General features: G+C 49.4%; 1 protein-coding gene across 10 annotated transcripts in view; it reads right to left on the minus strand.

Moving 5' to 3' along the window:
* Nucleotides 1–27,742, minus strand: part of LOC144114996 (GTPase-activating Rap/Ran-GAP domain-like protein 3) — an 811,635-nt gene that overhangs the window by 225,295 nt on the left and 558,598 nt on the right. The window lies entirely within an intron of this gene.

Below are 27,742 nucleotides of genomic sequence, written 5' to 3' on the forward strand. Positions count from 1 at the left end.
TTTTGACGCCTTTTAAAAACACGCATTATGTAACTTGTACTTATCTTAATGAATCGACTTCGACTTCAACGCGACGGTTGGTCGCGATACGCGACCGATATTCACCGTGAGGCCAGGGAACGTCTGCACTCCACTACTGTACATTGGGTTCAGAGTTTCCAGTTTAGTTTACAAGCTTGACCTATTGGATGTCAGTGGTACTCAAAGGAGCCGGCCACAAGAATCCTTAACGCTTGTATCTCAGTGCGACTTCTTTTTCAAAGGGCGCTGCGGCTTGCAACGAGGCATGACCTGTGTTGTTTGCACTGATGGCTGAGCGAAGCCCTCTGCATAGTGCAGAAATGATGCAACGATGTAGAGCTCCTATTCATCTGCTACACAAATTATGCTTACTGCCCCAAAATCGCACGGCACGTTAAGCGGGCATTTTTCTACGAGAATTTCGAACCCGTGGTCATCGACCCGTGCCTTAGATCCCTCACGAACTTTGAGGCCCGCCACACATCATGGCACCTGCTGAAGATATACCGAATAATTCAAAATTCTCTCATACAGTAAGTCGTCTGCCTCGAAACCCTTGATCAGTCACGCGTCCGCGCCTGAACAACAAAACATCGTCTACAACTGCAAAGTTTGTAATTCCTGGAGTGTGGGTGGCACCCAAACATATGTGCTGATCGCTCGAGTGAACAACATTTCTCTGCGATTCTCGAGCTGCATTGCCCAAACTCCGAGATACCTCCAGCCGATTCTCGATCAATTGTGAGAAGTGTAATCCATTGTTGTCTCCCTATCTATACCTGTGTTGTCGCTTTGAAAGCTCAGGCTGAGCAGTGTGCTTTAAATCGGTACCATCCGCGAGAAGGCCTACAAAGTAAGGAAGATACCATTTCTTCGCTAATAGTGCGCACTAACATGAATATCCCATTCATCTCTTTATGGCTATACATAAAAAAAGGATAAAGTACATAAAACAGTGCATCCTATTTGGAGGTTCAGACAAATGGATGACACAGGGGTCCGCTAACGCTTGCCCTGAATATTTTTATACGGTTCTCCAGCAAGCGCATCTTTGCTGCAAAGCTAACGCATTGGTTGCTCATGCACGAATATTGTGCCTAAAAGGATTCTGTTCGCGAATGGTAACTCATGCGAAGCGCTCGGGTCACTCGAGCGCATGAAATGTGTTTTTCCATCGCATTTTCCACAAAAGTAGACTGTGTTTAGTGCCATTCACCCGCCGCGGTGGCTCAGTGGTTAGGGCGCTCGACTACTGAGCCGGAGTTCCCAGGTTCGAACCCGTCCGCGGCGGCTGCGTTTTTATGGAGGAAAAACGCTAAGGCGCCCGTGTGCTGTGCGATGTCAGTGCACGTTAAAGATCCCCAGGTGGTCGAAATTAATCCGGAGCCCTCCACTACGGCACCTATTTCTTCCTTTCTTCTTTCACTCCCTCCCTTATTCCTTCCCATACGGCGCGGTTCAGGTGTCCAACGATATATGAGACAGATACTGCGCCATTCCCTTTCCCCCCCAAAGAAACAATTATTATTATTAGTGCCATTCAGCTGTTCCATACACAGCCTGCGAGCGACTTTTCTTGCCCTTGCGGGAACTCAGCCTTTCCACACTTCATCTGGGGGAGTGTTGGCCTCTATGTACAAAGTGGCCCTTATTATAATTTTGTAACTTCTTTTTCTTTAATTTTGCTTCATTTCGCCTAATTGGCATCTTTTGTCGTCATGTATATTTGTTTCTTTAATTTGATCAACGTACTCTATTTTCAACTTTTTTACTAAATTGCTTTTGGTCCCCTTTACGGCACGGAAGAAGGCTTTCCCTTAAATACTGCAGGCTGGTCCGTAGGGTATTACCTTTTCACCCGTCATTCCCATTATCGGCGTTTACATGAATGCGACAGAAGTCGACTCCAGTCAATATTTTGTGGGAAAGAGCAGGTTTTGAGAAGGAAAGGCTTGCCTCGTCCTCTACTCTCTTCCTCGACGTTTCTGCACTTTCCTTGAAAAATCGGATTGGAGTCGACTTCTGCCGCATTCATGTAAACGCTGCTATTGACACTAACGATGCGCTGCCACCACCACCACCACTGATGTCTACTTCGACTGCAGAGCCACATTAGACGGATAGATTCACCTTCAGCTCACGCATAAAAAAAAAAAAAAACTAGAGGGGACCCTTAAGCTCCGCCCTAAAGGTATGACGCGACAGCGTAATGGGTTAATGCCCATGTATGCAAAATTGGTCATTCTCTGCTTTGAATTCATAGACCCTTGGGACTCCTCACTCCACTCTTGGCGCATTGGTGCAGCGGCTAAGCGATGCGCCATGGCCCTGGGATGGCAGGCGCTGCTACCGGTGGCCATTGTGCGACCCAGGTTGCTATTCCTAATGAACCCATCATTAATTTAACGGCCCCCTGCCGCGGTGGGCAGTTTTCTCACAATCCGGTGCGCAGGTTGCGATGATGCCACATGGTCACGTGACCTAGGTGGCCCAGCTGCCTCCTAGGCTGCTTCTCTGGGGATTTTTCGTGGCTCTTTCGGTCTCGGTCGACGACGCCGATGACACCGACGGTGACGCCGGATTTTATGCGACACGAGGTCCTTAACGCTAGACATGGTTTGCGCAAAAAGCGTACAGGCGCTATCTCGCCAAAAAAAGAAAGCCGTATGCGCACTGCCACGTTAATATTGCTCGTGGTTAGCAGTTGCTAAAACATCTGCTGAACTTGGCGATAGTTTGGATTTTCAATCGGGCCACATTGCCCCAATGCAAGATGGCGACTTGCAGTGTAGTTCTAAGCAGCGGGCTAAGCGTCCTGCTTCTGATATGTCAGATGGCATTTAACTCCCACCGAAGGCGCGCAAAGACGCCTATGTCGTCTGGTGGTATTTTTTTTCCAACCTGTAGTGATATGAAGTTCAGCATTCGAGTAATCGGATCACACTGAGTCACCCATATATCCTATCCATTGCCGCAGATAGTCTGAAAGCATCTCTCAATACCGCCATTAGTATTTATGACGACTGCATTATCTAAAGCAGATGGCCCTCAACGAGCTTTCCGCTGATCAGAAGTTGAGAGCACAAGCCGCAGACGCAGTACCTGTATATTTTACCCGTAGGCGCAAATATCATCTCAGAACAATCCTCTCTGATACACGAGACAAGTGCGTTTTAAAGAGTAATCATGACGGCTTCCAGAGGAACAGCCGCGCTTACTGCATACTGCATCGCTTACTCTGTGTGCACCTCTCATAGTTACTCAGTCTCCCACAGTGCGCCTCCCACAGTCACAGTTTCCAAAGCTTCCGCGGAGATGGCGCCACCAACAAGCGGTTTTGGTTGCGCGCTCACAGACTGAACGGCATTTCACGCAGCAGTTGGGCGTTCCCTTGCGATGACTGAAGCACAGGCTGTGGAACGTCGCCCGTGACTGGCGGTGCCAAGGAAAGGCGAGAGGTGGCATACGCCGCCCCAAAATTCTGCGTGGCTCAGAAAAATCTGCCGGACGCTTTCTTCGCGCCCTGACAAGGAATACTTTTCATGATATTCCAGCCCGCATTCGCCCCCTCACTGCTAGCCCACCGCGTGTCGTTTCCTTTTTCTATATTTGCGAACACCAATGCCACAGGCAATACGCCTACACGTCATTTACTCCCCCCTCCCCCATTTCCTTCTTCGCGCAAACCCACCACGAATCTCCCGGGGCCGTCCCTGCATTCGCGGGACTGAAAGAAAGCGCGCGAACTCGAATGCGCTTCGATAGGTGCTCGCGCGAGGCACGGCAGACGTTTCTGTCATACCACACGGTAGCAGTTCTTTGTTAAATTCTTGGGTCATGAATGCCATGCGGCTAAGGTTTTCTGCTCCTCATTTGCATGGATCGAGCGAAGCGGAGCAAGCAGCGAGGAGTTTCCCACTTTTCTGAGCAGGGGTTGCTGAAATCGAAAGAGCGGGCTGGGCAATATTATATTTATTTCTTTTTATTCCACCCACACTACTTGATGTAATAGAGAGAACAGCTTGGTGCATGCCCTCCCTACTGCACATCCTTAAAATCAGATGTGTTTTACTCAGGCGCTACACCACAGCACCTCATCTTAGCCCCATGAGAACACACTTCTGTACGGAGCACTGCACCCCTGTGTGCCCATGCATCTAAGTATACCTAATGAAGTCCAGCACAAGGCAGGGAGGACACGTCTGGCGACATAACCACGGCGCCGAGACCGTCGCTCTCAATGGCATCCTGGACAAGCTCACATGAATCGGTAAACACGAGGGGAAACTTGGAATTTCTCGTCGCTGTGATAGTTGCCCATGCACTGTGAATGGCGGCATATACGGTGACGCCAGAGGCAGTAAAAGCAGCTTAGCGATAATGGAATCGCCTTTCCTATTTGATAATTTACCTAAGGAACTTCGCGTGCGCTGTGCATGACTCTCAATCATTTGTCGTCTCCCCCAAACACCTTGCCATTAGCACCAGCTGCAAAGTACTGTCGCATCAGCGCACCGCGAAATGAAGCGCTCGGTACAGGCTTTGGGCCCTGCGGGCGAAAATGGCTGCGCTGTGTCGCCCTGCACTGCGCATCGTCGACCACGGTAGCGCAGGGAAGGGGTTCTGTTTAGCCCGGCGAAGAATTAGCAGCAGCCCTGAGGTGGGGGGGGGTGCTGACCCGGCCGGCGGCGCGTCCGGCACGGACACGCAGGTGCCGCGGCGGGAGGCGAGCACGCGCGCGTCCCTCTTTTTCTCTCGCGGCAAATCTCATCGAGGTGCAGCGGGGCGTGCCTCGTTCGTCGCGCGAGAGATCGGACCGTTTTCCAGATTGGCCCTGCGGCTAGGCGGGCACGGCTGGAGGCGCCCGCTTCTCTCTCTCCCTCGGCGCACTCGGGAGGCCCCGCGTGGGCGCTCTTTTACGTGTCGCCGTGCGATCGGTGGCCGAGCAGAGTGTTCCCAATTTGCATATCCTTTTCATAGGCGCTCGAGCTTGCGTTCGCACACGGGGCGCGGAATCGCGATAGCTCTGCCGCACGGCCGCATCGATCCCGGGAAACGTGCGAGACTCGAATCTGTCCGCAAACACGCCAGTCTCATCAAGGCAGCCTGCAGGCCCGCATCGCCCCCTTCTCCAGCGCACCCGGCGCATCGGGCCGGGGAATACACGCTCCTCGCGAAACGAGCACTTCTCTCAATGCGCTCCCTGCGACGCTCCCAGCGAGCTCCAACCTGCCGGATAATCGGCTCCCAAAGCCCCGGCCGCGTCCCGCGCGTTCCTGCTCGTCCGGCGGGGAACGTGCGCGCGTGGCCGCTGCGAGAGATCGGCGGACGAACGGAAAAGAAGCGAAAACACCGGGGCTAGAGTCCTCGCCGCCGGGAACTCGGCGGTCGCGTACCAGGGTTTAACGCGTGATTCGCGCGGCGTCGGTGTGCAAGAACATCGCGGTCGTCACGCGTCCGCCCGTTCGCTCGGACTCTTCTTGGTTTGCTCCTGTAGTACAGCTATGAAATGCTGTTGGCATGCCGAATGAGTTTCTGCAAGAAACATATGTGCCGCCAAGAAACCTTGCAAGTGATATCAGCCTCCATTACGCCGCCATTTTCAACCAGGGGCCTCAAAGCGCAGAGACACGTTGATAGATTTTTTTTAAGGGCGATTTTGACCAAAACTCTGACGGCAAGCGGCTGCTTATTTGGCCGACGCGTTTCTTCGGTTTTCTGTCACGAATGGCCGGCCTTCTTAGGGCAGGGAGCGCTACTATGAAATAAAGTGTTCGTGCATTCGGCTTAGGGTGGTCAGCGGAGGGTCACGCATGGCGCAACAAATTTTTTTTTGAAGTTTTTGCCACTCTATGATTATCACGTGGTACAGCGAGCCCTCTCTGCCTTCCCCCGCTTTTCTGAGCAAAGGTTGCAGGAAGGCAGCCAAGGCTTCGTCGGCTGCACTTATTTCAGGGTGTTCTCTGCAGTGTGACGCGCAGTAAAGTAGCAGCTGGGGCTTCGCGACGTACTCTCAGCACGATTACACCCGCTCGTAAGAAGACCGTATAGCAAAAAAAAAAGATAAATTTTTGTAAAAATATTTTTTCTTTTCGATGCCAAATTATGAGAAACCATGCGTGCTGACTTATCTCTTTAAATTAGGTTCTGTGCCTTCTCATGCAAACTGTCAACAGAATGATCGCGTACTGCTGCGGAGAAAAATTCGGAACAAGAAAGCTCTTATATCACTGTCACGAGAACTCCATTGTAAAGAATAAACAGAAAATAGATCATACAATGCAGTTTATGGAACATTTCTCATAGTTAAACAAAAAGTCAGCAAGGCTCAAGCGCAATTACTTAGGCCACATTTATGACACATTCGCACAAAATAAATCACCCGTGGTACGGCCCGCAAGATCTCGTTGCTTTAATTTAACGCTTCTGGCTAACTAGAATATGTACAAGTGAAACATTATATGACCTGTAGTACAAAGCAACGTGGTGACAACGAAGTCGTCAGAAATACGCGCCAGAACACCGCGTGGCTAAAACATAGAACAAAAAAATGACGCAGCAGCATTGCAAATGCGTTAGTAAAAGATGCATACAGTTTCCACGACATTCCGGAGTTCTTGCATGCGGCGCCTGTCACCATTGTAAAACTAATTACCGAGTTTATGAAGAATTGCTGAAACTATCCCAACATTCTACCCCTTATTCAAACCTTGATACATCTGAAAGAAACCCACCCGCGGCATGATTCATGATTGTCTGCCTCATGTGCCAACAGGATGAAACATGGCGGGAAATGTAGTGAGCTGGATTAGCCCACCTATGGGGCCCGGCGGAACAGCTGGTCTTACCCATCTGTCGGCGCACAACTACAAAAAAAGGGTTTTGTTCAGTACACTCTAAACAAAAGGAATAAAAAGGGTGTAAAACTGTCCTCTAGGGCACACCCTTTTATAAAAGGGTGTGCGCTTGAGGACAGTTTACTTCCTTTTTACTCCCACGCAGGTGTATTTGTGTTTACAGTGTCGCAAGTGCGCTTGCATAATTTCACATCGTGCACTCTGCTGCTGTATCATTCGACGCCCGCGCTGTTTCGCGCTGTTGTTCATGAATTTGGCCTCCATGAAAAAACATCCGACATTGCAACGGCTTAACTGCGTTGTGTTAAGCACCAGCAGGTATTAACCAAACCAGAGTTGCGATAGTTTGCTCTTGAACACTGCGTCTGTATTTTTCGTATTGTCGAAATACGCACGACTTTCTCGTCCCTAATCTGACGGGTTTTATGCGAACACGGCAGAGGGGCTCGGATCCAAGCAACTGCATGCGGCGCATCACGTGTCCGCTCATAACAATCAAGACTACCCGTTGCTCTGTGCTATGCATTTATGTGCGCTCCAGAACAGGGCGAAAGGTGTTCAAAAAGCAAGGTCCAAGAAAGGTGGGAATAGTGTAAGCTTGCTCATACATTTTTCGACGTTCCCTGTGAGATGCTATCAAGTTGAATTTGTAGGTGCTGATGATACTGACGCCCTAGTCAATAAATTGGGCCTCATTTTGTGAGCGTCGTTGAGAGCAATTTTTATTCCAACGGCGAAACTTCGCATTAGCTCCTTCTAACGCGAATCAGATCGTTTCCTCTCGCATCTCATCTTCAGAGGGCTGCTCTATACTCGATAAACCATTCCTCGGCCACATTCCGCCTTTATATCGACGATTCTGGGTGTGTCGTTTTTCTCTCAGGCAAAAGTAACAACCATGGCAGTTTTTATTAAAAAGAAAAAAAAAACGAAGGTGAAAAAATGCATCATCGCTGATCAGACCAGCGATGTGGAGCTGGTCGCAGCGCCTTACCTGGCACCGACTCACGACGAAGTTCCGAAGGAGGCGACAACGCTCACAGGAGAGGATTCGTACCGACTCAAAGTAGTTTCAGTAAAACCTAGCCAAGAGTCGGTACAAATCGTACCCCGTGAGCAACCTTATCCGCACTGACGCCCCAGCATCTTGACTCTCGCCCAGCTCGTGGAGACCCGGACTCAGCTCGCTGTCGCGTTCTGCTCGCGCTCGCTTTTATTACCACCTCAACAACCGGAGGCGCAAATGCACCACGTTCGCTGCTCTCGAAGGTCGAAGAAGCGTGGCTCGCTGTTAGCGGCGATGCCAGCTGCGGCCGGTTTCTCTGGTCACAGAGAAAGAGGGCTCGTGACCCGAGACTCCTCTCGCCATCCGTCGCGGTGTACCGAGCGAAGCCTTCCTCACGGCTCCTACAGCCGCAGGCACCAACTGCAGATGCCGCTGGCAGTAGGCGCGTGAGAAATTGCCACAAGTTGATGGGGTGGGGAAACTGTAGCCTCCTTTACACGAGAGGAGGTGGCAGAAGGGAGAGAAACAGCGCTCATCAGCGGGTTTCCCTCTCTTCGCAATCCTCTTATCGACCTGCAGCTGTCGGGATGGTAGAAAGAACCACAGGCTGTGCGGACCTGTGAAGATTCGTGTAATGAGTGCCGAGATGGATGCTTCGCGTCTCGTTATTTCTCAGCGCAAGTCTCGGCCGCACAGCCGCGTGGCGCAGCATTGCTTGCGTGCTGATATGTTGTGTGCAATATTGCTTATCCGACCAGCTGGGAAACTGGTACTGCCGGCTTCTTTTGGTCACCCATATAGTTCGCAGTTCCCTGCTGTCGTCGAGTTTTTCTTTTTTTTCATGATGAATCAATACCTTAAACATTTTTTTTCCGAGCAGAACATGAATCATAGGAAGCCTCGGTCATAATGTTAGGTGAAGGAATTTGTATGTGCTCCTTCTTTGTGCTTCTTTATCTCTTGCAGTTTGAGGGTAAAAGAATAGCTGCCCTCAGGTTGCTTACCAAGAGAGCGCTTATTTTTATTCACCATCTTCAACTCTTCTTTCAGAACGATGACATGATTTATTAATGTCGGGCGCTATTGAAGCGTCCCTAATTGTGATATACAGCTGTATTCAGTTGCCTGTTATTCGCTAAGAGAAACGCGCATCAGCGCCGAAGTGTCATATTAGCTAGACGATAACCAGGTATGCAAATGTGCGCGCTCACTCAGAAGCAGCTCAGTTGCTTGAGAACGCACAGGAAGTGGTTGCTTCAGAGCAGCCGAGAGTGTTGAAAAGCACGCCTGATGTTAAGAAGGGAAGGTTTACGTTGGGCAAACTGGACGCTGCCTCAACCAGCGCCTTCTGGAGCACAAAAATTCTTTAAAGAAGACAGGCTCCCATCTCCCGGACCATTGCCAAGAATGCACTAAGAAGACTAAGGTCGCCTGTTTTCCCCGATTATCGGACTGTAGAGTATTGTTGAGAAGCCGCGATCAGATTGAACGGGAACTGGTGGAAGCCTATTACAACAGAAAAAAAGGAGATAACTTCATCAGTGATTCGTCTGTAGTGCTTCGCCGATCTGAAACGGTTTTCTTAGATAGATTTCTGTAATCGCCTACCTTTCGATTTCTTTTGGTGTTTTCTGTTACCCACGTGCTTGTGATTCGCACAGTGGCGCTTGGGTAGGCGAAAGTATATTAACGGTCTACGTCAAATAAAGCCTGTTGATAGTAAGCGCTTGTCCCTGTCTACTTCTATGTCCGTGTGTTTTTGTTGCGCCCCTGTGTCCTCCTGAAAAGATATGAACCAACACGCCCAAATACAAGTACTTCTGTGTTAAAAACATGTTGTGCCGGTGAGTGTTGGGGACAGCGTCGCCTAACAAAGGATGGCGATAACATTCTTGCACTAACCAGAAGTAACCGATAAATCGTGATACTTACCTGTTCAAGTGAAACCTTGAACCATGCCAAAAAGAGGGGGGTCAACTCACCTGCGTAAAGAAAGAGAATATCGATTCAAAAACAAACCGGTAAAACGCTAGGAAACTGACTGCGACCTCAAATTACAAAATGCACGCTGAGAAAGAAAACTGGACTAGTCCTGTATAGTCGACCCGTAAATCAAAACATTTGTGTCCTTTCTTTCATTACTGAGCAGAAGAAAATGCGAGAGCGCTCGTGGCTGCGATGTGCATGTCCCAGTGTTTACTGTAAAGCGCTTCAATACATTTTTCGCATGTAACACTGCCCAAAGCTCGTCTTATATTCCCTATCCTCGCCTACACTACCTGAGGCACTTAGCTCCATCCTGCGAGCCCTGGCCAAGAAGGTAACACCCATCCTGCTGGTGTCTTATTCTGATCCCGCAATAAAATTCCCATGCCTGACTGAGCTCTCGACAGGGATTTCGATAAGCTTCTTCTGCAAGCTAGTCTACAGCAATCTCTGGAGACAAAAATAAAAGATTAAATGTACCTAGCTTCATGTGTTTCGTTCTCGAGCGAAGCAGATAAAGGAAGGCTTTCATGAATTATGTTGTTGCGTTGCAAAATATGCTCAGAGAAGCAGCCTTAAGCGCGAAAATAATACCAGGTGCTCATATTTTGGTAATGTCTGCCCGTGTTCCCGTCTTGCTCCTTCCCGAAAATGTTTGCGCTGATCACACCGGCGGGAAGGGGCGCCCGTGGTTCTCAAGCCGCATCTAATGCCATCGTCTTCACGATAACATTCAAATAACAAGTAGTATTTCACACGCTCAGTTCTGCTTTTCATACAAATAGACGGCACTTTTTTAATTCTTTTTATTACGCCCCCGAAAAAGCTGCTCACAGGCAGAATTGCGCATTAGACTTGTGCCACCATCGTCCCGAATTTAATGCGTATACGGCCGCCATGGACGTCCCGAGGAAGCAGCTTTTTTCGCTCACACGGAGGAGTGAAGAAAAATGAGCGGAAGAACCTAAACGCGAATGTTTTGCAAATCAGAAGCCAACTATTGCCGGTAGGGTGAAGATGCCATATATATATATATATATATATATATATATATATATATATATATATATATATATATATATATATATATATATATATTATATATATATATATATATATATATATATATATATATATATATATATACATACATCAGGCACATAGCCAGAAATTTTTTCTCGAGAGGTTCGAGGCAATTGTATAAGGCGAAGCCCCGGGGAGGGGGAGGTTGATCGCGATGACAGGAGGGGTGGGGGGCGGACACCTCGGACCCTCCCCCCCAGGATACGTGCCACATTATATATATATATGCACAGTGAAGGACGGTCCACCGTCTGAAACCGTTGGTGAATAAAACTAGATAATCGAACCAGTTGTGACCTTTTCACTGTGCAAGTTTTCACTGGCCCGTTGAGCAACCCTGACTGCTTCCACTATATATATATATATATATATATATAATATATATATATATATATATATATATATATATATATATATATATATATATATATATATATATATATATATATATATATATATATACAAAAAATGCGGCGCGACGCCACATTTAATATATGGCTAGAAACAGCGCCACAATAGATATTAGAAATTTCTTCATCGTTTAGACAAGGGCAATAGGAAATGCCTTAGTGCAACAAAGTTCCCGCAAGAAAATGAAGTCGAATCGAATTCTTTAGGCGCGCTTGTAGAAAATGTCCAAGAAATTTGGGGACGCTTAGGCTTCACCTCTAGGAGCAGAACGCGATAGCGTTATCGGGTCTCTTTCGCATCGCAAACTCAATTGCCTTTAATTCCTAATTAGCATAAGACCACACCGCATTTAACAGGTCCACTTTTATTGAACCTGTAATAGCGAACCTTCGTGGATCATGAGTTGCATGCCCGTCCCGCAATCGGAAGGTCCTGGGTTGGATTCCCACCCAGACCCCGGTTTTCGTTTCAAGTCAGCCGCCGCGGTGGCTGAGTGGTTATGGTGTTCGGCTGTTGGCCCGAAAGACGCGGGTTCGATCCCGGCCGCGGCGCAGAATTTCGATGGAGGCGTAATTCAAGAGGCCCGTGTACTGTGCGATGTCAGCGCACGTTAAAGAACCCCAGGTGGTCGAAATTTCCGGAGCTCTTCACTACGGCGTCTCTCATAGCCTGAGTCGCTTTGAGACGTTAAAACCCCATAAACCATAAACCATCTTTTCAAGTCAGTTTTCTCCATTATTTGCTTCCATCAGGATTTCTCGCTCACGGCCAACGATGACGATGACGACATGAGCATTTCTGCGACAGTGGACACTTAACGCTATCGCCTTTAAAAATAAAGGAAGTTGATGTAGTACAAGGAAACGAAGAAAAGGTCTGGCCGCGCTGCGGCTTCGGATAAAGTCGGTTTATCGCGTTTGGCGTTTCGAAACAGTCACGGCAGTGCGCACAATTCATCCCATGCAAGGCCGTGTGCTCCTTGTACAGGTAGGAGCAACACGGAAGGAAACACGGGAGCATGTGGCCGCCGCACTTCGCGGACCGCTGTTGCCGAAAGACGGCGAGAATCGTCGGCAAAGGCGCATATGCCCATCAGTAAGCATAGCTGGCTGCTCTTTACACGCTTGCCCCTGGTGCCGCCCATTCCCGTCGGCTGTCGGCGGCCGGCGACAGCGTTTTGCGAAGCGCGGAGGCCACGCGCTCCCGTGTTTCCTCTCATATTGCTCGTACCTGTACATGGCATCACGCGCTATTTGCAACGGTCAAGGCGCGTGAAACGTAAGCCACACTTCCTGTCACAAACGGTTGGACATAAAGGGCTAAATGTGTTCACACTTTGTCGCGTTTTTTTTTTGCGTTTTGACAAAAGGATAAATAGGTTAATAATAATAATAATAATAATAATAATAATAATAATAATAATAATAATAATAATAATAATAATAATAATAATAAAAATAATAATTGGTTTTGGGGAAAGGAAATGGCGCAGTATCTGTCTCATATATCGTTGGACACCTGAACCGCGCCGTAAGGGAAGGGATAAGGGAGGGAGTGAAAGAAGAAAGAGGCGCCGTAGTGGAGGGCTCCGGAATAATTTCGACCACCTGGGGATCTTTAACGTGCACTGACATCGCACAGCACACGGGCGCCTTAGCGTTTTTCCTCCATAAAAACGCAGCCGCCGCGGTCGGGTTCGAACCCGGGAACTGTATTATCCAACACATTATTCATTCGCCCATCAATCAGCGACCAGAGGAGGAGTCCAATATGGTGATGATACTTTTCGGAGAATTTCGATTTTAGGCTGTTCTATCAAGTCATTAAAACTTTTGGCAATCTTTCTTTCCACAAAGCTCCAAGGGCTTGTACAGATTACATATTATCGTTGACAAGTTCCTTAGTGAAATCGAAAAGCAAAAAATGCGTCTAGTTGCGCGAGAAAACTTTAACCAGCCTGCTAACAGGTTTAGCCAGCGAGGCGTATTGAAGTTTTCATTTCTCTTTTCTTTTTTAACCTTAAATGCGACTCAAGGAACGTAAGATGTCACAAGAGAGTTAGACCGATGCGCGGCTTTCGTATATTTCAGCCGAGTGTCACGGGTAAGGCACCAAAGCTCTGCCTACCCAATTAATCATGGCTGCAATGTTCGACACGAAGAACGACATTTTCCCGGTCCCCTCACGGCTGGCCATACGCCAAAATAGTGTACAAACAATGCCACCGCGCTCTGGTATAGACAGGGGCATTCGAAATGTCAAGACGAGTAATAAATTTCATGTGTACAAAAATACTGTACAGAAAAGTGTACAGAAATCATTGCGGTCCTTGGGCGCCTCGTTCTATTTTCCTTGGACTGAACAGCAGGACTACGGACGGGCATGTCAACCGACGAAGTACGTGAGCGTTTCAGAACTTAAAAATAAAAAGAAAACGGGATAGCTTTAAGAAACGCCGTGCTTAAAATGTGCAAAAATAAAATGCCCTTAATATGTTTCATTATTTATTAATTTAGCCACCGCGTTGTTGGCGCCACACAATTCCGACTTCTTTAGGCAATTACTATGCGAAAAACGTATTTCGCGCTGATTTTAAACCTTCTTTTATTCACAAAAATTAAGCTGTTTAGAAATACGATTTAACACGGTGTTTATTTTTTTTAACGCTTTCGCCCTCTGTGTCGTTAATTCCGCCTAATTTCGAAACATATCGAACGCCAGATTCGTGATTAGGAGCGAGACTTTCCTGAAAAAGTTGTGCTCGATTAGTTTAGAAAATTTTACAATCCACGCAAGCATATTGAATAAGCAACCTGGATTTTCAGTGCTAAAGAGAGGAATTTGATGTATGCAGCAACGAAGGTCTCATAAGAAAAAAAAGATTACGGAGGGCACTGAAGACCGCTTACGTGCTTTGAATGCGAAAGCATTGTCCCATCGTGAGCACTGTTGCGAGGTTCATTAAACACTCCCTCCTTTCTAATGACACACCTACTCATTAGCATATGTCTTAAGGCAACGCATACGCTAGGTTCACCTATGTTAGCCAAGAAGGAACGCAGTTCTGTGGCCCCTCGCCTCGTAATCTCAAGTTCTTTGGCTCAGTTCACCGCATCTTCGGAAGAAATTATTTATTTTTCTTTGCTGAAGACGTCACTGTCTTATGGTCGACTGCTGACGTCATGCGAGAGCATCGTGACGTCATTGAGGAATTTCGCGACGGACGCTGGTTTTTATGCTATATAATGAAGCATATAACGATTTCGCACTAGTATATTCAAGGCTGGCACGATTGTACAGATAAGGAGGAAACACCCCGCAAAAAAAAAATGGCGGAAATATGCAAAATGGTAGGCACGCACCGGCGTAGTCGGTACTGAACTCGCGGGGTACACTGTATACTGCAGAGCAGCGCATGCAGAGAACCCAGCTCGTACAAGTTTCAAAGGGCGTCAGTTCTCGTTGAATTGATGAAGACATAGCCAACTCCCAAGTTTAATATATTAGCGAGGAGCGCTTTTTCTTTTTTTTTCAGCACAAGACTGCGTCCCGTCAGCGAGCCTAGTCCATCTGTTTCCTCCATCTTTTAATCTCTTCAGTTATACTACTGCACCTCGGTAACGCTTTGCGTCTCCGGAGAAGTTAGCTCAAGTTTCGGCGAAACACGCGGACCACAGGTGGAGACATCATGGCTGCGCGCTCTTTTTTCCCGACCATTTCCAGCTTTCCGAAGCCCCCCGAATACATTTCAGAGTCTCCTTAAAAAGGCAAGAGTGTTTTTCAGGCAGTCTGAAGCGCACGTCTTGTTCTCGGTGCGCCCATATTCGCATGCATAATGGTCGCAATAATGGGAGCGCATGAGTGAGCGCGCGGAACTGCAGTTGGGGCCCCGAGTCCTCGCTCCAGCGTCCCGCACAGAAAGAGGGCCAGAAGGCGAGGAGGACAGGGAAGAAAGCGCGCGCGCAGAGGTAGCCAGCAAAGCGCGAACGCACTGCGACACCCAGGCGCGCGCCGCCGCCGAAGTGTACATGCGCGCGGAACAAGTTTTACGAGAACAAATGGCTCGGGAAGGAATTACGCCTGGCCCCGGCTGACAATGCAAACAGAGAACGAGAGCCCCCGGGGGGCGGAGAAAGAGACAGCAACCGAGCCGGGCGCCGAGAGAGGAGAAGCGAGACGAGTAACGAGAAGGAATTTAGCGCTAAGCCAGAGGACTTGGGCGCATTACGGCCGGGCCGCGGGGCTTCCTTTGAGATGTTCAACTAATTTGTCTCTTCCTCGAGAGCCCCTTTCGTTCTCTCAGCTCCGCGCTTCATTTCGCCCCTCCCCCGCCCTTGCTTCGTTTCCCGATGAGGAGTAAGGAATACCGCGCATGGCGCTCATAAATCTCTCAGTTTCATCGCTCGCCGAGTCCGGCGCTTTGCTTTCGGCGCCCGTTTTCAGCGCGAAGGGAGGCGTATACTTAACCGCTGCCGGCCTTGCCGCATTGCCGCCGAAAGAAGAGAGAAAGGCGGGGGCAGTGGGCGGGGGGGGAAGTGCTCGGCCGGAGAACAGATGTGGCAGGGGACCGAGGACGGCGAAGTGTTTTGAATTAATAATTTCAGAGCCGGAGAATAAAAAAAATTTTTTTAGCCCGCGCTAATCAAATAGAAATCTTCGGAAATATTGAAGGCAGTAAAATCAATTGCGTTTGCGCGTTTTCTTTATTTAATAAGAACAAAGGGCGCCTGTCCCTTTGTTGCCAGTCGGACAAAGGTAGCATAGATGGAAGGAGGCATAGTTGTACAGCGGCTCGTCTGAGAACTTATTCGAGCAGTAAAAGCAAGGTGACAAGGACCAGCGTGCCCGGCTATAGAGCTGCGGAAACACGAGTGCGGAAGCCGTGAGTTCGATCAGATTGCAAACGAGGCGAGAGGTTCGCGCTTTCCTGCGCTGCGCGACTATACTATAGCCGGGGAACCCGCGCATCCCTACTTCGCGGGACTTAAGTCGACAGCGGACAAGTTTTAAACAAAACAGAAAAAAGAAGAGAGCTGGGCGGGAAAACCCTTCCGAGCGGAGGAGTCTGTTGCGCCTCACGCAACGCGAGCCCTTAAAGAGCCCCAACCATGGCGCGTGTGCGCGCAGTTCGCAAAGCCCGCGCGAGCGAAGGACGTCACGGGAGATGCCGCGCAAGGACGCGCATAAAACAAAAAGTCCCCGCGCTCGCGTGCGCTCAATTTCATTTAAACGCGGCGAAGCGCCGGCAAATGAAATATGAATGCGCGGTTTCTCGCCCGAATGCGCCACTCCTTGGCGCACTTTTGACAGAAAACACGGACCGGGCGCCGACGACGTGCGGCGCAGGCGGGAAAACAACGCGCCGCTAAAAGAGAAATGGGCCGAAGAGCGCGCGTGCGTCGCCCATGATGAACACGGCAGCTCCTCGGGCGGCTGCTTGCCTTCGACTCCCGGGAGAACGCGGAGCAGCATGCCCATCATTTGTCCCGAACGAAAGCGGCTCCCCGTTCAGGCTCCTTCCCTCGGCCCCTCGAGACTCGCGCCGCGATGTTGCTTCGTGGCCGCCCCCTCTCCTTCCTCCTCCTCCTCCTCCTCCTCCTCACACGTCACCTAGCTTCGTTGCCGGAGTTGTCGTCTACGCTGTCGGGACGAGCTAAAGGACTCGCGCAAGACGCGCTGAGGTGCTTGGGCACGCTACGACTGACGCCGCCGAGGAAGTCTCCGGCGTACTTTGCCCTCTCTTTCCCTCTCTTTTTTTTTTTCCTACCACTGCTCGCAAGCTTTCGTTTCTCCAACTCGCGTCAGTATCCCCCTTCTCGGGCTGGTTTTTGAAGTCACACTGTTTACTGCGCAGGCTAGGCAGGAACGGAGAACAGAATGGGCGACGCTTGCAGCGGCGGTGGCGTTTCATTTCTTTGAATTTTTTTCCTAGTTAGGCAACTCGCTGGGGCCAAAGCGAACGGGAACGAACTCGCGTTCTTAAGCTTAAGGGAACGTCAATAGGGTGCTCGGCGGGGCATTTTGGCGCGTGCGCGAAAGGTGTGAAAAGAAGAAGCCCGAACAACGCGACCGGGAAAACGACACACCCAGCGCTCGTCCCGCTCACCGTATTCACTTTGCTGTGCGCTCTGTGACGCGAGATGACGCGAGAGTTCAGAACGTTATCTGTGCGACGTGCCAGCCTGAGCCGTCCCAGTTTGTGAAAGCAGTGCTTGATGGTGCATCACGCAGTTTAAAATGTCACAAGGGCGGAGGAGACGACAGATGGTGAGTGGGAGGCGCTGGTAAGGAGAAAGAAAAAAATAAAGCCTTTTATGCAGATTTTGAAGTGGTGAGCAAGCTCCATGCTACACCTAAACAGCGAAACGAATAAAACAATAGAAAAAGTGTGCGCCGAATTCTCACATTGAGACTGCCCGCAGCATACGTAGCGCCTTCCTCAAGCCCCCCCCCCCCCCCCCCCGACTCGAAACAAAAAGAAGTGCAGGAATAAAAAAAAATAGACCAGTTTCAACATCTTGTCGTACTTATCGCTGGTATTTCCAAAAGAGATAAACCAGTGTGCGAAGCGCAGAAGTTCGTGGTGAGGCAACAATGTGATTTGTATTACTTCCATTTGTGAAATCGCTCCTGAGAAGGAGCTTGCGTAACAGCATAAATTGTAACGACCACTATAGAACTTTGCCGTATCCAGTGCCGAGGTTCAAGAACGAACGAAACAAAAATGCAGCAGACGTTTGCCACCTATCGGCTCATATGGTGGAAATAGTTGGGTGTTTCACATTTATGCTAATAGTTATTATTTGTTCATAAAGTTTATTTAACATTAAGCGGGATTCACGACCAGGGGCTATAATCGCCCGTGCATTAATTACCATACAAGGTAGGAAATTTTACGACTGGAGGCAGCAGAGAACTTAAACACCACTAATACCAATAAATGGGGAGGGTCTAACAGAACACGATTACAAAGATTATAGAACACCAAACAGAACTTTTTTAAAAGAAAAAAAAAGACAAATCAGCATTTATGAGCTACTCACAGACACGACCAGACAGACGCTATAATGACACCATCCTCATCAGTAACTATACTGTCTTTTTTCCTCCTCCGACAAAAACTGCCCTATACCTACAATACTAAGTAAAAAAAAACACAATAGCTTTATTTCCAATTCAAAAGTAGTTATATCTGCCTGGTGGGCGAACTCGTATTTTCTTTGGTTTCACGAAACGGGGCGATTTCTGTCACATGTGGTGGCGTGACGGCCGGTACTATAGTTTTTCGGCCTGGCATTTATAGGACGACCAGAAATTTTCGCGAAGGCGTGCGCGATGCGCCTGGAAAAATCTCTGAGCACATTTAACAGAGCGTCTTAGGGACCATCCTCCTCGCTCGCAAGCGCCAAAGTGATCGTACAACACCTTTCCGCCTCACGTCCGCCTGGCGGCCGAAAACTGGCGGACCGCTCGCGAAGCGGACCTGGCGGAAGCCGCTCCGAAACGATCGCACGACGGCCCTAAGAGAGACGTGGCCGTTTTGATCGCGACTTCTGGTAACTGCGCATCCCACTGCTGTCTACACGGAGCCTCTTCCTTTGGGTGTCCAAGTTCATCCAGCAACGAATGCGCTTCCTTCTGTCTTATCTCCGCCACGACGAGAAAAGAGGCGGTGCGCCGTATATGTATGCGAGACATGCAACTGTAACGCCGGAGGAGATATTACGTGCGCGTGTCTAAGCAGGAAACGTTGAAGCGATAAGTGACTATGATAATAGATCAATAAATGTCTGCTGAGAATCAGCGTGAACATAAAAAAAATAGAAGCGTAAGCTTAAATAGCGGGCTATGCTGAAAGTGCCATCAGAGGGAAATTTTAAAAAAAATAGAGGAGACACTTAAGCTCCGCCTTAAGGCTATGACGCAATAGCGTAATAGGTTAATTCCCATATATGCAGAAGCTCACTGTCTACTTAACATTCATAGATTCCTGGGAGTTCTCATACCACTCCTGGTGCAGTGGTGTGGCGGTTAAGCGATGCGCCACTGCCCTGCGATGACAGGTGCTGCCAGCGGTGGGCCTTGCGCGACCCAGATTGCTCTTCCCGAGTGACCAATCGTTAGTTTAACTGCCACCTACCACGGTGGGCAGTTTGCTCACTATCCGGTGGGCAGGTTGTGATGGCGCCGCAAGGTCAAGTGACATAGGTGGCCCACCCGCCTCCTAGATTGTTCTCTGGGCGCCAAGAGTCAGAGTCGTGCTTGTGATTCTTCGCTCACAACGCCAACACAGGATTTTGTAGAGAACGGGGGCTTTAAAGCTATCGCGTTAAAAAAATAAATAAAACACCAGTGTTTGTTCATAGGTGCCCCATTCGGCCAGACTAAGCTCCGCGGCAGTTTCGGTTTTACAGGGCAGGTTGCAACCGTCCACCAGATGGCCTGCGCTGTTCTCGGGCCTGGAATCGCATTCAGGGAGAGGGTTTTTTTTTATATTAACGCGGTGATGCATAAAATTACCGCGAATTTGAATATATGATATGCAGCTTCTGGCGGCGAAAAAATTGTTGAGCCGTTGGAGCTTCAGTTTAGCACTGTTATTACCACAGTTGCCTTGATCAAAGCAAGCCTTTCTGCAAAACCATTAGGCGTATCACCGTTGAGCTCTCAAGTGTTCATTTCTACGGTCGTCGTATTTAGGAAAAAAAAATCTTGAAGGAAATGTGTGCAAATTAACGCTTCAACTGACTTCAAGCGGGAGCTTTTCGTGCGGCTTCCGTTTGCAGAATATTTGCAGCCTGGTTAGCAAATCAACGTGAGCGCATGAAGACCAACGTTAGATTTTTGCATGCCCGGAGCCGCTCATATCGCTGCTATCAGACAGAAAGAAATCAACAAGCAGGCCCTGAGCTAAACTGAGTTACTTTGATGAGCTTTCTTTTGAAGCAGATGCTCGTGATCGCCTGATTTTTAATAATAATAATAATAATAATAATAATAATAATAATAATAATAATAATAATAATAATAATAATAATAATAATAATAATAATAATAATAATAATAATAATAATAATAATAATAATTATTATTATTAATTGCGCCAAATATTTTAAAAATGTACAAAAATCCGGCCTGCCAAAGCCTCATAGGGCTTGAGTGCCAGAGCCCGACAGGCAGCGGAACCGCGCTGCCATATACATAGGCATAAACGCGCTTTAAAAATTACGGAACATCAATTTAGTACAGTGGCAAAATAAAAATAGACAGAAAACTTATGTTACATGTAAAAGAAAAAAAACCTCATCAGAATAAATTGCGAGGAAGGAAAACCAAAATGGCATGACAATATTTCAGATCAGTGCAAAAAATACAGCAGCAACCAACGAAGTCACAGGATTTACATGACAGGTGGTAAAGCACAAGTGTACAACGTTGTAAACCCACTAATTAGCGTATCGCAGCATCTTTTTTATTTTATATTTAGTTTTTGCCCTGAGAACACTTGGATGTAACCTGTTAAAGTAAAAGGGAACGTAATAATCTCTTACTCGCTTTTCATATCTTGCAGACAGTCGGGGAATACAAAAAGTTCCTTCGGTTGAAGAGACCGTTTGGGAACATACGGAATCTTACAGTTACTAAACCAAAAATGTTGCAGGACAATCGTTGCCATCAAAAGGCGATCAAAATGAGGTAGTGAAAATTGCTTAAAGACATGAGAATTGGAGTGAAGGCCTAAATCATAGCCAATGTTTTTTTTAACAAAGATCGTAGGCAGGAGTTGATCCCGCGCTTCCAACGAACTGCACACAGTGACCATAAATCGTTATGCCATAACGCAGCACGCTATAACCAAGAGCGTTTACATTAACTTTGCGTATTGAAAGCGGCATGTAGTACCTGATGTTGTAAAGCACACAGGAGGCGGTTCGGAGCTTTTTACAAACGTGGGACAAGTGGTCATTCCATGAAAGAGCACAGTCAAAGTATACTCCTAGGTATTTCAAAGCAGTTTTATAGCTCAGGGGTACACACTGACATTGGGAACAATCAGATCCGTGCAAGAACAGCTGATGGTTTAACCCTACCTTCCTCATCGGGATGTGAAAGCATATAAGTTGAGTCTTAGAGCTGTTAACCTTGATTAGGTTGCGTGAGAACCAGTCCATAGCAATAGTTGCGGCAGCCTATAGCAATAGATGCTGCCGGCGCGCTCAAAGGCGCCGGCAACACTCGTGTCAAAAGCTCTGGCAGTGTTTTTTTTTTGTTCCGCCCCTATAAAATAGTACCGAGTGCACCGCGGTGGGACCAAGGCCCGGCGAAGGCTGCCTCGAGCTTCTTCCCGACAGCGACGCACGGATGAAAAAGTAATCCAGTGTACGATACTCGTTTCGTAAGTTTGTTCCGCGCAAAAAGGTTGGCCACGCCGGAAGGAAGCCGGCTTTTTCCCGCCTTTCCAGCCGCAGGCTTTGCATGACGGGCCTTTCCCGTTTTCTCGGTTGGGATAATGTGCGGCGCCGAGCAAGCACACGTTATTGGGCCGCGCACGACGCCAGGACAGGCGGCACCCCGTAAGAGAAAGCGCCGGCTCGGGAAACTAGGAGCGCGTGTGACGTAAGCGCCGCTTCGTGTTCTCCGCAAACTCTTGCCAGGCTTATACGGCCAGCGGCGGAGCCCCGGCGCGAGCCGTCCTCCTTGGGAAGCAGCGCCCGCAGGTGAGATGGCGTGCCGGCGAGCGATGCCGCCTCTCCGCCGCTGCACCAGCCCACGAGCACGCAGGCCAAGTTTTTGCGGCGCAAAAAGTTTGCCGTGCCGAGCCACACGTCAGGCGCGCTGTTCAACACGCCGGCAGAGAGCGGCCTCCGCGACAGGCAAATCAATAGAGGAGGCCAGCATCTTCCGTCCGGCGCATTGCCCCTGCGGCGGAGAGCGCTGCTCCTGCGGCCAGCGCGCCATTAATCACGGCTCCCGGCTGCGCGCCCGTGCCGTGATTAATGGGGCCGGTGATTTCAATCACGCTCTCGGGAGAGGGCCCACGTGATGGACAACGGCTGAGGCACCCTGGCCATCGTCACGGAGGCGCGCCGGAGATAATCAGCCGCTCCGCGATCAGGTCGGCCCGCTCCGCGGTTAGCGCCCGGCGGTACACGCTCCTATAGAGGGCCGCGCATGAAGGTGCAGCGCTTGCCGGACACATCAGCCTAATCCACTCGCGAGCTAAAGAGACGCGAACAATGCTAAAGAGCTCGAGTGGGCGTGGAAGTTTCCCTAATCTGCCAATGCGAACGCTACGGCTGCGTCGAGTGAGCCAGACCAGGCGAGTGTGGTTTATGCCGTCGTCTTGTGAAACAATGTGGGAAACAAAAACTTAAAATGAGTGGGGATGCTGCATCAGTGGATAACAAAACGAACTTCCACGGCTCTGCGGTCAGTGCTCGATAATCTGGCAGCTATAGAAAGAGCAGTCGTTGCTGGGGCTGGCATTTCCAGGAGTACAACAAGCTCTCGAAGGAAAAAAAAAAGAAAGAAAACGAAGAAATTTACCGCTGCAGTGATGTGTGGAAAGCGGATTAACGACGAACAGAGGAACTCATAGAATAAAGAAAAAATGCCAGATACAAGCTCTTTTGAAGTCTGAGCAACAAAAAAAAAAAGAGTACCAGGAAAAAGCAGCAAAAAATAAAATAAAATGAATGCAACAAAATGCAAAGTACGAGGGAAGAGCCACGTGCCATACTGCGTCGCGGAAAATCACTTTCTGAAGTTCGCTCAGTAAGAGTGCGCCAATACACTGTTCTCTGTCAGCGGCGCTAGCAGCGAGTAATGCATTTAATGGATGATGAATCAGATGCATAAACGGATGAACGCACTGCAGAAAATTCCAGTCAGTAGCCTTTAGGTAGTTCACAGCATCGCTACAACAGTGTCGCAGGGGTAGAACCATCATACATAATAATAATACACTGAACTGCGTCTTCGAGTAGTAACCGTGCGCGACCTACAACATACGGCGATGAAAGCAGCGCCTACAAAAGGCCAGCTAGAGAAAGCTTATTCACACGAACATGCAGAGAATTGAATACCGTCAATGCCAAAGTGCGACTGAGCTGCCCTGAAATGCTCGTAACCGACGCTGATAAATATGTGCACGGCACCAGCATGACCTTTACAAAACATTGTGACGATCAAAAACGCTGCTTTTCCCTACTGAAAAATGTATATAGGTTTGAACGGGTCAGCAAATAGGATTATGGCACATTTGGTTTGACTTTATAGGATGGACGTCCCAAAGCGGCTCAGTCTATGAGGGATGCCGTAGTGGAGGGCTCCGGACAATTTCGACCACCTGGGGTTCTTAACGGGCACTAACAATGCACAGCACATGAAATTTTCACATTTTTCCTCCATCGAAGTGCTACCGTAGTGGGCGGGTTCGAACCCACGACTTGCATGCACTGTGTGATTTAAGTGCAAGGTAATTAACCACGGGTAATGGTAGTTATACGGAGCCCTCCATTAAGGAGTCACTCAAAGGCTGAATCGCTTTGGAGGCTTCATCCTATAATGTTAAACGAAATGTGCCATAATCCTATTTGTCTCCTATTCAAACCTGTACACATTTTTCAATAGGGTTGTTTTTAGGCTAATACAAACAAAACACATTACCCTGATTCGAACCATGAATTCTATTGACAAAGTTTTAGATTACCAACTGCCTCTTCTCTGTTATTATTAGTACTCAAGGGTGCATGCTATATTCTATGGTAATTAGTATTGTCAGGGGTTTGACAGCGCCCCGTCCATTCAGGCATGGTATATGTCATAGCAAATAGGTATGAAGTTAAAGCCGCTGGCCACGCGAAGAAAGGTTTCAGTGGTTTCGAAAACCATGCGGGTTCCTTGATGGCTATTCGGGGGACCATGAAATGCGGGTAATATGACAAAGCGCTTGCGCTTAGACACAGCGGAAATTCCCTTGAGCCCTGTAAGAGGTATCAGTCGATGTCCGGATTAGTGACGATTCCATGAAAAGCCTGGTTTCCAGACTCCGATTCTTTGCAAAAATACCCACGTTATCCCACTCTGTCCGGGGGAATTTGATAGAACAGACGGCCCGAAATTGCGTTTCCACTGCGGTTGCTCTTGACAGAGTTCGTGTTCCATAAGCCTTCGGGTGAACTTGTCATTTTTATTCAGCGCAGCTTCTTCGACGGCGCACAGGCGACATGCAGGTCGTAGTCCGAAAATACGCGTGACACGGAACCTCTGAATCAGCGTACATACGGCCGTTGGCAAGCGTGCTTTAAGAACGGTCGGGGTGCAGAATACGACTGGCGGCGGGTGAAAGGTTTGGTTAATGGTTTATGGGTTTAACCTCCCGAAGCGACTCAGGCTATGAGGGACGCCTTACACGGATTTCTAAGACATCGCCTCCATCGGAATGCGACCGCCGCGGCCGGGATCGAACCCGCGTGTTTCGGGTCAGCAGCCGAGCGCCGTAACCACGGAGTCACCACAGCGGCGACGGGTGTAAGTAACGAAGGGGCGATAGCCATAACGCTTGTCACGTTTAAACAGGGCCTCCTTTCATTTCGAGCCGCCGCGGTGGCTGAGTGGTTATGGCGCTCGGCTGCTGACCCGAAGGACGCGGGTTCGATCCCGGCCGCGGCGGTCGAATTTCGATGGAGGCGAAATTCTAGAGGCCCGTGTGCTGTGCGATGTCAGTGCGCGTTAAAGAACCCCAGGTGGTCGACATTTTCGGAGCCCTCCACTACGGCGTCCCTCATAGCCTAAGTCGCTTTGGGACGTTAAACTCCCATAAACCATACACCAACCGTTCACTTCGCTCGAACTTTAGCTACAAATGGCAACATCAGTCGCAAGGCATGCATCGGAATCTACTCTCCCGGAAACATTTTTCCTCGTCTTGCCGTGTTTCAACGGCACCTGCGTGAACCTCGCCAGGCGAGAAGAAGACAGACAGGACGCAAAGAGCGAAAGGCCGCCCGAAAGTAACGCCCTTGGCGCTTTCCGAAGCTCGAAGGCCGAAGCTCGACGAAGCAGGCAGCGCCACAGTAAGAATAGTTTCCTTCCAAGCGCCCCAGCAAGATGCTCGTCGCTGACGTCTATGGGGCTTTCGTCACCAAATGACATTTTCCCGGGCGATTTTTCTTTGCCGCTCGGCCGATGAGAGCGGCGCGAACAAGCCACTTTGCCGGCTTCCAAAGTGGCCGAAAGTGGCCGCCCGTGTCGGCGGCGCACTGTAGCCCGGCACACACAAACACGCTCGCACGATGAGAGCGCAGCAGAGACCCGGCGCTCCCAACCGTGCACTCCGCAGGCCTGGATCACGCGCTCCACGAAGTCGCCCCCGGGTAAAAGCTTCGGCCGGCTTTTACGCGCTCCAGCCATAAGCACGCGACCAGCCTTTCTTTCGCCGTAGCAGCGAGCGCAGCAGTAGTACAAATGCGAGCGCTTAAATGATATATGGTTCGTAAACTGGACGCGGCGGAGTTACGTAGGCGGCCCGCTAAGAAGTGAGAGCGTGTACTCAGCGTGAGATGCTATGTACCGAGAAGCCCTGCATTCGGGCCTCCATTAGACACCCCCGCTGACTGGCTGGCGCTGGCGATAGCGCTTATCCAGCCGGATGTGGTGATGAACTGTGAGCGCGAGTCCTGCCAGGGCACGACCCAACGAAAGTGGCCAGGCCTCGTGACAACGGCCTCGCTCCTGTCATAACCGTGCCTCGCGGGTAACACTACGGGCCGGCGTAATTTCATGACGACGAGGTCGAAGCCGCGACAGGCCTGCCAGGTACCGACCGAGGCACAGAAGTCAGTGTACCGCGTCTGTAGGCAGAGCTCGGGCGCCAAAGTTGTTTAGTTTAGTTACCCAGCCTCTGAAGAAGAAGAAAGTCTTCTATACTGAGTCTCTGATAAGCATTTTTCGCGATTTCCTCGTCAAGGGCGACGAGGTCCAGAAGCTAGGAACCAGCGAACCCTATTTTGAAGATAGTGTGTCAAAACCTGAAGTCAAGAAATAGTTGCGGTGGGCTTTGCATTCGGACGTCTGGAAGCTCCCAGAGTTTTACGCTATGGACACAGAATGGTGACGCTTCCTCATCATCGTACATCGTGGTTTAGCCGCATTAATCTTAGTGATCCTGGACACTGTGATCTTGATTGAGGCTGTCGAGGTCACCAAGGCGACGGTTTACCAGCGTTCACCTCAAGGAAGAATTATATAAGAAATAGCCCCTTTGGAACCAAAACGCTCACTCAACCATTGCTCGTGATCCCAACTTCATGAGCGCCTTATTCTTCTTACGCTCCACATCGCAAAATAAAGGCGGCTGAGCGAAGTTTACGGGAGCGAAGACAGGCGTGCCGGCTGTAGCCGACAGTGATGCAGTATGCATAGCCTACATCCATCCTCCCGGGGACCCCCTAGCCGCGCTGCGCAGGGCATCGCCAGGCGTAAAGGGAAGGGGATGCAGTGCACACACTAAGAGAGTGCAATTAGGAAACCTAATGCCGCCGGAAGGAGCATGCTCGTGACACGTGCTTCCGCATTAAAGTAATTGGCGCGAGGAGGTCGTTAAACCGTACCTGGACCTGGGGACAACGTGCGGGGGCGAAACTTGTACCCACCTTCTCCGCGAAGTGAGCCAGACACGGCGACTCGACAAAGGAGCCGGTGATTAGAAAGAGGCAGGTGCGCTCGCATAGCGCGCCAGCCAAAATGAAAGAGGTCTAACGATCGGTCGAGACGGGGCAAGGGAGAGCCGCGTCCAATTAGGGCCACGAGTAATCCAGAGAAAGTTGCGAGATTAGCGGCACAACAGTGCAGCGTCCGAGGGCTCGGTTCGCGGCGAAGCGCACTGTTTGTCGCTGTTTTGTTGGCTTCCATTTTGAGCCGGTAAAAAAAAAAGAACAAGAGCAAAGGAAGCAAAACAAGAGAGCGCCGCCACCGGACCTACATATCTTGCTTTTGTCTCTGCCGAATGGGAAGCTTGTCGCTAGCCCTCCAGGAGAGGTGTTGGCGTCGCACAAGGGCTCGTCGAACCTCAGTTGTGCGCTTGCGGAATAATTAAGCAAGCAAGGAGTAACTTACTTGAGCCAGTAATGAGCGAGCCGAAAGGAACTGATAACGTCACGGACGAAGCAATGATCAAAAATAATAAAGCAATTGAGACAAAGGCTCGAATTTCTCGGGTTTCGCTGCATTCAATAACGCAGCCCGTCCTTGTCAACAGCACCGCTGTGACAAAATATCTGTGCAGCTTTGGCACGACTGCACCATTTCTGTGCATTTTTGAGCAACAACCTGGCACTTTCATTCTTGTCCCGTATTGCTCGTGTGGGCTCGTTGT

Source organism: Amblyomma americanum, chromosome 1, assembly GCF_052857255.1.
Source record: "Amblyomma americanum isolate KBUSLIRL-KWMA chromosome 1, ASM5285725v1, whole genome shotgun sequence".
Lineage (NCBI taxonomy): Eukaryota > Metazoa > Arthropoda > Arachnida > Ixodida > Ixodidae > Amblyomma > Amblyomma americanum.